Genomic DNA, 16,686 nt, shown 5'->3' on the forward strand with positions numbered 1-16,686 from the left:
TTTACCCATATAAGATAATTAAACAGAACCAGGGTCACGACTGGTATAATCACATAGAATAATGTCTTTAAAGTCAAACAGGACTAAGTTCAGATTCTCTTTTTCTGTTGAATTAGGAGGGTGCTTTGGGCAAGGGAGGTAACCTCTCTAATCAACTGTTTTGCTATCTGTAAAATGGAAAAATTATAGAATTTTCTTTATGGGCTATTTTAAGAATTAAAAATAATAGTAAATATTATATAGTACTAATGATATATCTTACAACAAGCCTCTAAAGTTAGTGTATTATTATTTTCTTAATAGGTGAGTATATGTCTCAGAGATACATTAAATAACTTGCCCAGTGTCCCAATTAATAATTGGGGAATTCAGATCGAACCACAGATAAACCCAGCTCAAAAATCTCTGACCTCTACAGTACTGTAATATGAAAGACTTAGCACAGGAACTAGAATATATTCGATCCAGGGCTTCAACTATTTTGCTATGATTATTTTGGCCCATTTCTAAAAATACCCAAAGAAGGGCATTCCATACTGCTCTACCAAGTGTATGGCCAAGTTGCTAAGTCCCTAGTTCATTGCAAATAACTACTAGGAAACTGTAAGAAATCCACTCTCCTAGAAGGTAACAACCTATTATAGAAAAAGCCCTCATTCATTCATCCTCTGCCCAAAGCAATCAGATCTCAGGTTGCTCAGAGCAGATGAGTTCTACAGAAGGTAAATAAAAAATGTTTAAAAAGCAAATTGGATGTGTTGACAGAGATCCAGGTACTGAACAATTTACAGTCTAAAAAGAGAGAGAGGGGGAAAAAAAAAAACACTTGTAGAAAGAAAACTTAAAGAGAGAGAAAAAATACTTTATTAAATAGGACTGTGTCCTAAGTGTTCTTACTCTATTTTCCAGCTTAAATTTTGCGATTACTTTCAAACCGAGTTCCTCTATCAATTTACACAGTAGCCTACTTTCAGATTTCTTCTCTTTAATATCCAATAACATATTATTTGACAATGATCCCTTTCTTGTTTGGAAGATAACTTAAATAAACATAACAACTATGATGGGGTTTACTGGAAAACTGAGAAACAATGTCCCAAGTGAAGGCTGAAGAATTACTATATAACCTAGTGACACCTGTGATAAGTGGCTCATCAAGCTGCCCTTAGTCTTTCAAGGTTAATTTTGTTTTTTCGGTGGGGAATTTTATTAACAGATAGAGAACCCTACCTTGATGGGAGAACTATAGTCTAAATTACGAGTTACTTTCTTGTATCAGGGGCTCATTCAGGTGAGAGTTTTGATTTTAAAGCCTTCTAGATACTCTTAAAACAAAATGATGACTGATTTACATTTTGTTTTCCTTCAGGTACAAATGGTCGGTCTCTTTTCATTTCTTCAACATTATCTACCCAACCTAATTTTTACCCTAACTGAAATCTTAATTCTCTTCTTTTGATAGCATAATTGTTTCCATGGCAACTACAAAAGATATGAGAGTATTCTTTGCTGCAGGTGAACATAATCACAGCATATTGATAAGCCATCTTAAGTTACTATTTTCATGTAAACGACTTCATGAAAGGAGAGAGAGAGAGAGGGAAGAGAAATGGAATCAAAGTGACACTCAAAAGCAAAAGTGTTTGAAATAAAATGTTTTGGAGTGGTTTCAGTGATGTTAAAGAAGGGTCACATTTGGGGAGAACTTCAAATAATCATACCTCTTGAGTATGAATTGTTCACAAAGAACACTTCTTTAAAATTACTGGAAAAAAATAGCAAAAAGAAGATTCCTTATTTTAAGAATACAATCAATTGAATCAATTTCTATTTCCCTTTGCAAATTAATTGGGAACAAAATCAGATATACAGAGATAAAAATTAAAACATGATATTATAGTAGATAAAATAATAGTATTTGCAATACTATCAGTGTATGAATCTTTAGACCGAGTTTTCCAGACAATGTTCCCAAATTTAAATCTAAAGAATAAAGTTTAGAAATAGCCCAGTCAATAAATGGGCAAAGGAACTGAACAAACACTTCACAAAAGAAACACAAATGACCAACATATATATGAAAAAAAAAGTTCGACATCTCTAGCAATTAGAGAAATATAAATCAAAACTACATGGAGATTCCATCTCATGCCAGTCAGAATGGCTTATCAAGAATACAAATAACAATGAATGTTGGTGAGGATGTGGAGAAAAGGGTATACTCATACATTGCTGATGGGACTGCAAATTGGTACCACTTTGGAAAGCAGCATGGAGAGTCCTCAGAAAACTTGGAACAGAAGCACCCTTTGACCTAGTTATCCCACTCTTAGGCTTATACCCAAAGGACTTAAAATCAGCAACATTACAGTGACATAGCCACATAAATGTTTATAGCACCTCAATTCACAATAGCTAAAGCATGAAACCAACCTATGTGCCTTTCAACAGATGAATGGATAAAGAAAATCCACTATATATACACAATGGGGAAGAAAGAAGAGAAGTTCATCAGATTCAACAAAGGGAAATGAAGGAAACGAGGATGAGAATAGGAAAGACAGTAGAATGAATCAGACATAAATTTCCTATATTCATATATGAATACATGACCAGTGAAACTCCACATAATGTACAACCACACAAGAATGGGATCCTAATTGGAACAAGTTGTACTCCATGTTCATATAATATGTCAAAATAACACTCTACTGCCAGGCATGGTGGCACATGCCTAAAATCCCCACATCTTGGGAGGTTGAGGCAGAATGATTGTGAGTTCAAAGCCAACCTCAGCAAAAGTGAGGCACTAAGCAACTCAGTGAGACCCTGTCTCTAAATAAAATACAAAATAGGGCTGGGGATGTGGCTTAGTGGTTGAGTGCTCCTGAGTTCAATCCCCGGTACCCATCCCCCCTAAAATACACTCTAGGGTCATCTATATCTAAAATAACAAATTTTTAAAAAGAGTCTTCTGGGGAAAAAAAGGATAAAGTTTAGATACTAAAATAGAAGATGCTATCTCCTTAACACATCCCATTTTCATTCATACTCAACTCTCATTGAAATCATTTATTTCCTAAGACCTGATCCACCCCTACAATTGCAGCTACCACCAGGCAAGATATGCCCAGAGATATGAGCAAGAGTTGTGAACCTCCTCCATTTGAGACCTGATTAACAAGTCTGAGTACAAGGAATTAAGTGAAGAGGATTTTAGAGAAGGCTTGCCTTCAGAGATCCTTTAACCCCTGAAGGGGGTCAAAGCCTGGTGAGATACAGGGACTCTAGTCTCTGAAGGTTCAAGAAGAGATAAACAGGTGGACTGAATTTTCTCCTTCACTACCAAGATTAGGAGACTACAGAGACTATAGCTGGAAGATGATTCCTCACATCTTGGAAGAGGAATAGCAACCTATATGACTGAACATTTATAAATCTACCTTCTACTACCTCGAGTACCTTTCAAGAAAAATGAATACTAATGAACATTATTAGGAATGTTATTGATCACTATAGATTCTACAAACATTAAAAATAAAAAGGTCATATTTTAAGTGAAGTGACATCAATAAGTTTGATAACTTAGGTGAAACCAACTAATTACCTGAAATATACAAATTACCAAAACTAAAACAGAGAAAAATAGACATTTTTATACCAAGTGTATTAATATCATAATGTTAACTATTAACTATTAAATTGTCAAATTCATAATTTAAAACTTTCCCACAAAAGGAAATTGAAAGTACAGAAAATGATTTAAAAAATTATTTTATCTCATTTCATGAGTTCAATCTAACCCTTATCTCAAAACCTGGCAATAACATTACAAAATTTAAAGAAAAAGAAATCTGTAAACCAATATATGTAATAAACTTAGACCTAGAAATATTTAATAAATCACTAATAATTCGAATAGATAAAAAATTCAGTCCATCACAACCAATTGTAGTTTATCTCTAGAATAAGAAATTGACTTAACATATTAAAATCACTCAGCATAATTCACTCTATTAAGATAATAAGTGATAAAATTAAAACTTGTTATTGCAATAGATACAGAAAAATCATTTAACAAAATTCCATACTCATGATTAAAAAGAAAAATATCTCAGAAATTTTGTGGATCCTATAATAATAATAGTTAGCTACCAAAAACAAACACCAAAATGTTATGGTTAATAACAAAAATAATAATGAATCAGTGAAAAATGGTTGCTTTGCCCTGCTAAAATCAGGATATTCATTTTCACCACTTCAGTATTGAACTAGGGTCCTAGCAAATGCAATAAGGCAAGAAAAATAATAAGAAGAATTCAGCATGAAAAGAAACAAAGCCAGTCTCTATAATAGATGCTATCTTAGTAAATCCCAAGTTATATAGAAAGCAAATGTTAGAGAAAAAAAGTGAATTTATCCAGGCTGCTGGATACAGGGTCTATCCTCAAAATTAGTTGAGTTTTTATATATTAGCAACAAACAACCCATAAATAAAATTAAGGAAATAATAACATATCCAATACTCGAAAAAGAAAAACATGAAATGTGAAGGGATAAATTAAGCAAAATATTTGCAAAACCTTTATTTTGAAAACTAAAAAATATTATTGATGGATAAGAAATAAGATTTAAGTTTATACAGAGTTGTAGCATGCTTAAGGTTTAGAATATTCAATACTGTTAAAATAAAATTCTCCCCAAATTGACCTGTAAATTTAAAATAATCCAGTTCAAAATCTAAGTAGATATTTCAAGGAAATACACAAATAGATTCTAAAAGTTATTTGAAAAGAGAAAATTTAAAGACTAGCAAAAACCAAGTTAAGAAAGAACAAAGTTGGAAGATTTACATTAAAGTTTTAATACTTTCTGCAAAGCAATCGTTACTGAAACAATGTAATATTGATATAAAAATAAAAAATAGATCAATGGAACTCAATAGGAAATCCATGTGTGAACTTAAATATTAATAGACAATAAATTTTCAAACAAGTCATAAAAGCATTTCAAAGGGGGAAATGTCTTTTCAACAAAGGACATTTAGAATAATTGAATATTCAAACCAACAACCAACCATGATGCTTACCTCACCATGTACAAAAATCTATTTGAGGTGGATAACAGACTTAAAAGTAAAAGCTAAAATTACCACTTTTCTAGGAAAAAAACCCCAGAAATTTGTTGTCATAAACATTAACTAGCAAAAGGTATCTTACAAAATACATAGCATTAACCATGAAAAAATTAACCAATTAAAATTCATAATAATTCAAACCTTCTGCTTATCAAAAGGACACTACTAAGGAAATGATTAGTGGACTAGAAAAACATACTTGCTCTACACATATCTAACAAAGAACAAGCATCCAGAACATATAAAGAACATCCAAAAAGCATAAAGAACCAAAATACCAATGCAAAGATACAGAGTAACTCTTATTTGCTGCTACTAGAATGAAGAATGCACAACTACATAAAAAGGGGTCTGGCAGCTATTTGTTTTGTGCTGGGAATTGATCCCAGGGCCTGGCACATGCTAGACAAATGCTCTAACCCAGAGCCACATCCCCGGGGTCTGACATTTTTATTATTTTATTTGTTTGTTTGTTTATTTTATACCAGGAATTTAACCCAGGGACACTTAACCACTGAGCAGCATCCCCAGTTCCCACTTTTAAAATTTAATTTAGAGACAGAGTCTAGCTAAGTTGCTTACGTCCTTGCTAAGTTGCTGAGGTTAGCTTTGAACTCACAATCTTCCTTCCTCAGCTTCCTGAAACACTGGGATTACAAGTGTGCACCACTTCTCCCCCCTTAATATTTTTTATAATAAAGTTAAGCACATACTTCCCATAGGAATCAGCAATCTCAGTTTTTCTTGTTAAGTATTTGCATAGGTAAATTAAAAACTTATGTTCATAAAAAAAAAAACTTGCACACTAATGTTTTTTTGGTAGTCTTATTCATTAGTACTCAAAACTAGAAATGACCAGGAAATCATTTGAAAGGTAAATGGATAAGCATACTATGGTCCCATCCATATATAGATTGCCACCCGGATGATACAACAACATGGATGAATCTTAAGTGCATTTTGTTGGGTGAAAGGAACCAGACCAAAAGACTATATAAAGAACATCCAAAAAACATAAATATGTAAGATTTCAATCATATAAAATTATAAATAAAACAAATCTATAGGAAAAGAAAACAGATTAGAGGTTTCCATTAATTAATTTAGGAAGTATAGTAAAAAAATGAGATAAAGAAATTAAATATTTGACATAAATATTGGAAATGAAGAAGTAAAACCTTCTCTATTTTGCTGATATGATTGTATATTGAAATTCAAGAAAATTAGAGAGAGACAATTACCAATGATAAGACTATTTGATGGAATGTCTAGATACAAAGAAATTCCACTAAAATTGGTAGGTTTTCTATTTTAATATGTTCTTAAAAAAAGAAGGAAAACATTTCCTTTGAAATAATAGTGTTCATTAAAAAGAACCTATGACATTATTAATCTTACTGAAGGGAATAAAATAAAATCTAAAAAATAGAATTATATACTCTGCTCCCAGGTGGAATGAATTAATATAAAAAATTCTAAGATAAGAATATACATATATTTATTTATACACACACACACACACACACACACACACACAGCATTCCCAGTAGAATGGTAGTCTTATGAGAAGATTCTATTGTTTTATTTTGTGCTACAATAGTATTATTAGTGTATATCATATATTATATTAATATGATATGCTTTTAATTTTGTGAAACCTTAAAGTTTCTATGAAATGAAAATGCTCATGACTAACCTAAAACAAAAATTAAGGGGATACTTACCTAACCAGGTATGCATCAGAATATATCCTAAGGCTACTAAAAACAAAACAATCTAGAATAACACAACTATAAAAAAGTCGATCACAGGAACACAGAAAAAAATCCAGAAGGAGATTGTACAAAATGAGAATTCAATATTTCACCAGGGTGGCATTCAATTTGAGAGAAGGGGAAGAAAAGATGCTCTTTAACAATATTTCCTTCCAAACTGGGTATCCATCCTGAAACAGTTACAATAATAAACCTATCTCATGTCAGATACAAAAAAAAAATAAAATAAAATAAACAGATGGGGCTGGGCTTGTGGCTCACTGGCAGAGTACTTGCCTAGCACAGGTGAGGCACTGGGTTCAATCCTCAGCATCACATTAAAAAATGAAATAAAATAAATAAAAAATAAAAGTTAAATCCTTTAAAAAACAGATGGATTAAAGTCTTAAATATATATAATACTGCTATTATATTACTAGGATTTCTTCTAGACAGAAGCTAATAAATAACTGTTGTGTGATAGAAGATACAATAAAGACATTGAAAACAAATTGTAGATTTAGAAAACATGTTTGCAATGCAGATCAGAGATAAGTGTTTAAAAACTATAATTACATGAAGAGAGCTTTACAAATTGACAAGAAAGGGACAACAATCTAATGGAAAAATGAGTAGTGATATAAATAGGCAACTTGAAGACAGACAAATCCAAATGACTAGCAAACCAGTTTAAATATTTTTTAAGTGGAAACTGAAGTAACAGTAAACTATCGCTTTAAATCTATTAGATGGGCAAAAATGTTTAATAGTGACAATAGCATCACTATCAGTAGGGCCATGAAGGAAATTTATTTTAAACATCGCTGGTGGCAATGTAAATGGGTACAACTTCTTTAGAAAGCAACCTAGCAACATTTATTAAACTTAAGAAATACATAAGCCTTTTAAGCCAGCAATTGTCTCCTGGGTATATACTCAATAGGAAAACCACCACCAGTACGTAAGGATATATAAATCCAGGTGTTTATTGCAGCACTCTTTGTTGTGGCAGAACTGTGTACACAAAGGGATAAATTACAGCAATAAACAGAACACAATATTATTCAGCCATACCTGCAGACCTGGAATGATTCCAAAAACTATTACCAAGTAAGAAAACAGAAATATACAAAAGAAAATTGTTCAATTTCTGTAGTACGATGACAAGAACATACCTGTATATGTGCAAACATATGGATATGTATGTATAGGGGGTGTATATTTATTCATATAGATATATTATATGCCTATGTGTGAGATATGGGAGGTCCTTGTTGGGAACAGTACAAATGAATACACATAAGACCACATTGACTAAGGGGGGGTTACACTTACTAATATACAATGTCACTCAACCAACGTACTTTGTGTAGGAGAAGTAAATACAGGAGAGAGAAGACAAGGAGTAAGGAACAAAGGAGAGAAGAACAAAGGTAAGAAAACATCACAACAAAAAGAAAACATGATAATCTCATATAAAAATATAACAGTTTGTGTTTGTTTGCTTATCTTCCAAACTGTATGGGCAATGGGTAGCTGTATTTATTATCCAGGATGCTGGTCAGGCACTTTACTTATTTAACCTTCATGGCACCCCATGAGGTTCACTTATTTAACCTTCATGGCACCCCATGAGGTTCAAACCCCATGCCATTTCCAATTGAACACATGAGAAAACTGAGAGGTTAAGTAACTTCCCCAAAGTTACACCATTCCTGAGCTCCAGGGCTTGGATTTGAACCCAGGCAGTGTAACTCTGAAATATGGACCCATAACCACTATACACATTGATTTGTAATGAATTTGTGTCCAAAACATACCATTTAGCTAAATATACAAGTTGCATTCTGGTAGGATTTTATTTCAGGGAAAAATAAAAAACTTCTATAGACACATATGGTTGCTTGAAGAAGAAGAAAGAAGTTTTATTCTGTAGGATATTAAATTAGTTAGCTTTGGAGAGTGAGTTGATTAGGAAGACAATAGGAGGGCATTTTTTTTTAATCTATCACTGAAACATGGATGATAAGATCGTCTCTCACATAGTGTACAAAAATCAATGAGTCACCGAGTTTTTGTTTTTTGTTTTTCTCAGGGCTCTTTAATATTTAAGCAACAGTTGTTCAGTGGGAACTTGAAGCATGAGACTCTATGTGAAGGAGGTGGCATTTAGTACATGGGTAAACTTTTGAGAAGTCAGAGGAAGGACATGAGAGACAGTTTAGGACAGAAAATTGCAAAGACATCTTTAAACCTATTGCTTCGGGAGCCGACCGTTATTGGATGAAAGCAGTGTTGTACAGTTGGAAGACTGCATGCCAATCTATAGCCTTCGATGCCAGAATTGGAAACATATTATTCACTGTGCAATGAGACTGGGATCTTGTGACACTAGGCCTCTTCAAATTGTGCACTAACTGAAACAGAGGATAGAGAGTTCAAGGCCAATCTCGACAACATAGGGAGACTCTGTTTTAAAATAAAACACCAATAAGGGCTGGGGATGTAGTGCAGTCATTAAGCAGCCCAGGGTTCAATCCCCAGGACGGAAAAAAACAGGTGCCCTAACACAATGAGAAGCTGCCATGGTGGCAGCAATGACACCTACCACTGCCATCTCCAAGGTTCCAATAGTGTCAATCAAATGAACCCCCATTTAGACATTGTTTTAGTCCAATTGGCTCTTGCCACCTCTGTTTCATATATGCCTCACAGTCCCAGTGAGTCCACAGGGTGTCAGGGCAGGGCTGGACCTGCAAAAAAGTTCTTGTCCCACTCAGGTCCTTATTGCCTCCTGATGCCCATGCCACCTCTGCTCTTCTAGAAGCAAAATAAATGTTCCCATCCATAATGGGGCCATGTTTCCTTTCTGCTGCCCATTGCTTGGCAGCAGCTGTATGTTGGCACCTAGCTAAATTTTCCTAGTACTGGTTAGGAAAATCCCCAGAGCCACAGTATACAGATTTGGCCCTCATCCTTGTTCCTGTCCTAATGACAAGAACATCAAAATCAGCAGAGTGTAGAGGAGGGAAGAAAAACAAAACAAAAGAAATAGAATATAACATTAAATCTGGGGCGAACATATCTAAGATGATAGCCACATCACATCTAAATCAACATAGCTTTGAGCCACCTCTCCTTCAATTATTTTTTTTTCACTTGGAAAACAAACTGCTTTGCCAAGAAAAGCTTATTTTTAAAAATTGAGTTGTTCTGTAGTGTTCCTATTGTTGGTGAAAATAGATGTCAATGCAAATTTAAGAAATTGGTGCTTATTAAAAGATGTTTGCTGGCTGATGGGCTTGGGCTGTAACTGTTGATAGCACAGCCAGCCTCCCTAACTGGGGCACTCAGTTGATTGTTGACCATGATTGTTGTGGAGTCATTTAATATAAAATGCTCTCATCGTTTTCCATTGTCTAACCACTTCAATGTAGTTCAATTCAATTCAAACTATAAAATAATATTGAAGTGACATATGTATAGCCAGGGGACAGATTTTAAAAGGTGATTCATTAAAGGCCACTGGAGTGGCACATTCAGTTATGCACAGCTGGATATGCAGCGGGGCTCTCTTTGTCAGGAGGGGAGCAGGAGAAGGTGTCTGCAGGAAAGTGCTGGATAGAGCCCAAAGAGCTTATGTATTTCCTAGAATAAATTTCCTTTCCTGTCTACCCATACGGGGTGGGAGGGAATGCTACCAAAAAGCCAACTAAGCCTCAGAGAAAGTTCCTAAAATGCAAGAATAGATTTTTTTTAGCGGGGGGGGGGGGAGTGGGGTGGATTTACACAGCTGTTTCACAGTAGCAATAGTTCCATTAAAATGGAAAGCTCACATTTGAGGGCCACCTCCTTCAGTTTCAAAATCTGTAGGCTGTGGAAATCCATGTGTTCACAGCCGTTCTGTTCATTCTGGGATATTGCATAACTTGGATATTTCTCTTTTCATGTCTACTAATCTCTTTTTACTCATGTGACTCTCTGCCACTGATAAAGTCACTTGCAGACTCACAACCCCCGGGGAGGAAAGAAGAAAGATGTAAATTACCGACTTCAGGGTTTAAAAACCAAAGTCCTTATATAGACATTAAGATTAAAGGAATAGTGAAGTGTAGAATCTAGAATTAGTTTTTCTTTTCTTTTTCACTTCAGAAAAAAATCAAGATCATCTGGGCTGGAAAAAGAGAAAAATCAGGAAGAGGATCTGTGTTCTTGGGAAGGTCCAGTGCTTTCCCCCAAGCCTAGGACATCTCAGGCAGTGGGAAGACTATATATCCCCATACAGGTTTGAGAAGAGCCTCTGACTAGGACTTACTGTAGCAGATTTCAATAAGGGGGTGCATTTGTTAAAAACATCCTATGCCCTCATCACCAAGGTTGTAGTCAAATATTGATGACTGCCTGTGTGGTCCAGCCAAAAGAGGGCTGAGAAATCCCCTGTGAACCCAGGATACCACAGAGTGTTACACATGTTTCTTGTCCCTGGAAAGGGGCTCTCAAGAATTGACAATAAAACTTGAAGAAATCGGATGTGTAGTTGCAGCTTACAAGGACTCCAGGACAAAAGATATTACGGCAAATACTACCAAGGCAGATGTTCAAAAAGTCCAAGACCCTAGAGGCAAACTGGGATTTGTGAAAATCCTGCATTGACTTGGAAAAGACCATGAAATAATGAAAGACATCCCAGTTGGGTGTCTTAGCCAGGGTCTTCCCAATAAACAGAACAACAGAATAGGATGGACAGCTGGAAATGTATCACAGGAATGAACTCATGAGATTATGGAGGCCAAGAAGTCCCACAATATGCCATCTGCAAACTGGAGAACCAATGACGTCACTGGAATAATTCAACCTGAGTCCATTGGCCTGAGAACCAGAGGAGCCAACAGCTATGACTCTCAGTCCAGGCTCAAGGCCTGAGAAACTGGTTGCTGGTATAAGTTACCAAGCCTAAAAGGCTGAGATCCTAGAATTCTGATGTTTAAGAGCAGGAGGAGACAGTTTTCCCAACTCCAGAAGAAAGAACAAATTCATCTTTCCTCTGTCCTTTTGATTTATCCTGGGTCTTACCAGATTCCATGAAGGTGAAGGTGGACATTCCTTATTTAGTCCACTGATTCAAATGCCAATTTCTTCCTGAAATACCCTCATATGCACAATCACAAATAGTGTGTTACCAGTCAACTGGGTGCCTAACAGGAACCATTACATTGACCCAGATTAAATGTTTACCAGGTGAAAAGGGGAGCATGAAATTAAAAAGAAGTTCACTTTTAGGAAAATCAAATCATATTTCTTGACGCTTTGAGTTTTAAAACTGAGAATCACAGGCATTTTACATGATGATAATCTCAAGCAAGATTTTACTTCCAATGATAGATGAAAATTACTGTAAAGTTAAAAATTATGTTCTTAATATCCAGCATTCAACTATCATTCATCAATGAAAACACATGCTCTGTGATTTTTTTTAAATTGGATCATTCAAAATTATTGAAATAATTAAGTTTCCCTGACAATATTGAAAAAGCTGGATTATACTAGAAGATTAGACTTAGACAGACTAAGAGAATTATAAAATGAAACTAAGAGGCTATATTCCAGGTATGACATTTTCATTGGTGATTTTTTTAATACCAATGACTTGTCTAAGAATACATGGCAGGAACATAGCATGAAGAAAGCTTTGCAGAATTCACACATCCAAATTAGTACCACTTTTTAACAATCACACTGAAGAATCACTGAGTTCTAAAGGTACTAGTGTTAAAATATTTTTGGAATCCCTCTTTTTTCTAAAGGTATTAGTGTTAAAATATTTTTGGAATCCCTCTTTTAAAATTAGCTTCTGAAACAGGAGATAAGCCCCACAAGAAAGTAAGTGTCACCATTAGATTTTAACCAATTTATAAGCCATTCAAGAAAAGCAGATTTAAAGGTCTTTTGTAGTCAGCCTTTCATCTTTGATTATTAATAATATTTCTGAACTTGATACATTTATTCAATAGATGTGATCCTGAACACCAAACATTATTAACAGTGTTCACAGCACAAAGCTATCCTTAACAAATATTCTCATTGAAAATATCTGGAACATCACACTTCTGAATAGTAACTAGCAAGCTACCTAGTGACTGGCAAGAGAGAGAGAGAGAGAGAGAAAGAAAGAGAGAGAGAGAGAGAGAGAGAGAGAGAGAGAGAGAGAGAGAGAGAGAGAGAGAGAGAACACTCATACCCATTCAAGCAAGGGAGAAAATGACAGTTAATACCATGAACGTGAGCCAATAGAGCTAATGATAACTTGTGGTGAACAAAATTCTTTTGGACATTTTTTCTAAATACAGTTTGATAAAAAATAGTGACTCCTATGTAAAAACAAAACAAAACTATTGTTTCAAAGAAAAGCACATGAGAAACAAGGCAGCTGGAGTGTTCTACACAGAGAACAAACTTACTGAAAAACAGAAGCAAAAGACAACCTACAGCATCTCTTCCCTCACCCCTCCAGGAAGCATTGTGGACCATGGTATGTCCTCAGACTGATTCCAGCCACATAGAAGGTGAATTCACTAAAATGTGTTCCAAGTGAAGACAGGAAATGTGACTTTGATACTCATGAGCAGAATGAGTTTTAAATGTTTAACAATATTAGAATATAGGCACTGATCGTTTGGAACAGATGTACCAATTAATGGGCAGGTACCGTGAACAATTGACATTATCCTGGGCATCTACGTTAAATATAAATCCTGTTGTTAGGGGAAAAATAGCACCTTCTTACATAAAGTAGCATGTTTTTTTTTTTTTCTTTACATATGGAACTCAGAAACAGTTTCTATTGCAATTCGTTTTTGAAGACTTATATACATTGATTGCTTCAGAACAGATAAAAAAACAAGTTATAAATGTAAGTAGCTTTACCTGTTCAGAAGACTAAAAGCCAAATTACATCACTATATTAGGCAGAATCTCTATGAAAAGGGTGTCCCAAGCCAGGTACTGTGTGTGTTCATGCCTGTATTCCCAGCCACTGGGGAGACAGAAGCAGAAGGACCAGAGTTTAGGAGTTCAAGGTCAGCCTAGGCAATATAGCAAGAATCTGTTTCTAAAAAAAAATAGCCTTATAATTTCATTATAGATATAAAAATACATGGATTCTCGGGTCTATTGCTGAAAACTATGCCACATGCAGTTACCCATAACAGTGGAGTAAGGATAAAAGGGCTCATTTTATCATATAATTAGGACACTGCGCAAATTTTAATGTTATTCCAGAGAGCAAAATCCTATATGACTTGGTTTTTTTTTTTTCCCCAGCAAGAAAAAAAAAAACTTAACTGTGTTCAATAAGTTCTTCCCAGGTCTAGCTAGTTCTGTTTTTCACCTGCAATGGTCCTTAACCTCATCCCTCTTTCTGGGTCTGCTTTTGAATCCTCTAATCCATTGGTCATGTTCCAGCCAGATTTAAAATATACATCAGTGCATGTCCCTTCCCTGCATAAAACATTTTAAGAAGATACCATTGTATTTAGAATTGAAAGACTAATTCTTTTGCATAGAAACATTGTCTTGAATGATTGGCCCTACATAACCCCCAACCTTAGCAAGAAACTCTCTCCTTTCTACCTACCCAGTCATATAGGACTGAGCTCTTCCATTGTCTGGCTGTGTATATACACTCTCCCTTTCATATTCTCTGGATCTTTCCTACATATTCTTCAATTCTAGTAACTCTTAAAGAGGGCTTCACTGAATCTCCAATTAATTATTCCAAAATCCAAAGAACTTTCAGTCCCATGGATTTAGGATAAGGAGTTCTCAACCTGTATCAGAGTTAAGAAACTCTGAAGACTAATACTAGGTCATATCATTGATTCATTTTAAAAATATTCCTGTTATGTAAAAATTGGACAATTTGATCAGGGTAATAATTGCAGTGAACTGAAATCCATCAAATATTTAAATCCACAAGTTCATGTGATAAGGAAAAAAATAACTAGAGGTTCACAGAAGGGCTTTAAGAGACATAGTTAAACTAAATTGAAGAATGAATAGCAAAGAACCAGTAAGAATGATAAGGGCGTATCCATGTACAGCTGAAAGAACTCAGTGCTGTGTGAATGGAAGACAGTGGGTAAAACATCGAGGTTTGTGATGAGGTTGGAAATTATGTAGGGCTATTCAAAATTATATTTTCATTATTGGATTCTGTAATTTTTCAAATTTTGGAATATTTGCATATACTTGATGAGATATCTGAGAGAAGAGAAAAAGTCTACACACAAAAGTCATTTATATTTCACATACAGCTTATACACATAGCTTGAAGGTAACTGTACACTGTATAGTGTACCTGTATTTTGACTGTGACTCATCACATGAGGTCAGGTGTACTTATGGTATCATGTTGACTCTCAAAAAATTAGGTTTTGTAGCATATTGGATTGGGGATTCTCAGATTGAAAATGTTCAACCTGTATAAGGTGTCTTCTGTGTTTCTTGACCCACATTTGGACTCATGCATTTCTCAAAGTGTCTTGACTTTTCTTAGTGGAACCATGACAAAAATCATAATATGGGTGTTGAAGATTTTCATTGCTACAGGGTGATTCACAATCTTCCCAGAACTTTCCACAGGACATATAAAAGAAATATATCTATATTTATATCATACATATTATATCACATATGTACTCTATTATACATGTTCTCAATTGTGTATATGAAATTTATATATTACATATGTATATAAAATATCTCATTAGTTAATGCTGTTATTCACCACTCAAATTATGAACTAAATAGTTTTTTAGTTAACTTCTATATTTCACCTGTATCTATATTTTTCCATATCAGAAAACCTGGTTCTCAAAGTCAGGGGAAGTGATAAAATTAAAATGAGATTGTTCATTTTTGTATCCATGGTACCCACAGAATAGTCTTTAAAAAACAACATTAACATTGTCAATAATATGATTACTGAGAACATTTTAAAGTTTTGTTTAGAAGGTACTACCTCCAACATTTTTCCATTTTTAAGAATTATGCTATATATTATATAGAGAAAGCATATACTTAGAGCATATTCTATTCTTTTCTATCCTCTTTTAATTGTAGTTCTAAAGGTAACAATATATTTGAGGATCACCATGGGTAGTCATTAAATAAATAAATGAATGCTTTATGTTTAGCAAGAAGTGAGTAAAAGTATGAACTTAGGAATCATCCAGTTCTAGAAGGGAGCCCTGTTTCACTATTTTAAGGGCTCACCACTGAGTCTTGACTGTTCTTGCCTATTTAAATCTCAGCATGAACCCCTTGTACTTCCTGCTGCTGAATTTGATATACCCCTCCCAGTTTCATCTAATGCTCTCAAATTGGCCTGCCATGTTTTTCAGTAATTACCATGAACTATTTTGGTTTTTGCTGAATTGCAGAAACATCATGTGACTGTTATTTTCTGCTTTTTCTCATGTAGACCTTTGAGCATTTGCCCCTGTATAACCAAAAATCGAACAAAGACAAATCCCATATATAAAATTATATAATTACCATGTATGCCATAAAGGAAAATTTAATTTCACTATGAAAGCAAGTACACATGCTTCTTAACTTACAATAGAATCATGTCATGGTGAATCCATCATAAGTTGAGAACATCCTAAGTAAAATGCATCTAATATACTGTATTATCTTTCTACTACTGTAACAAATACCTGAGATAATAAATTTATAAATAAAAAAGGTTTGCTTTGGCATTTCATGATAAAATCCATTGACCCTCATGGTTTG

General features: G+C 34.5%; 1 protein-coding gene across 1 annotated transcript in view; it reads right to left on the bottom strand.

The window, feature by feature from the left end:
• Kcnk2 (potassium two pore domain channel subfamily K member 2) overlaps nucleotides 1–16,686 on the bottom strand; it is a 191,375-nt gene that overhangs the window by 160,810 nt on the left and 13,879 nt on the right. The window lies entirely within an intron of this gene.

Source organism: Urocitellus parryii, chromosome 9 (genome assembly GCF_045843805.1).
Source record: "Urocitellus parryii isolate mUroPar1 chromosome 9, mUroPar1.hap1, whole genome shotgun sequence".
Classification (NCBI taxonomy): Eukaryota; Metazoa; Chordata; class Mammalia; order Rodentia; family Sciuridae; genus Urocitellus; species Urocitellus parryii.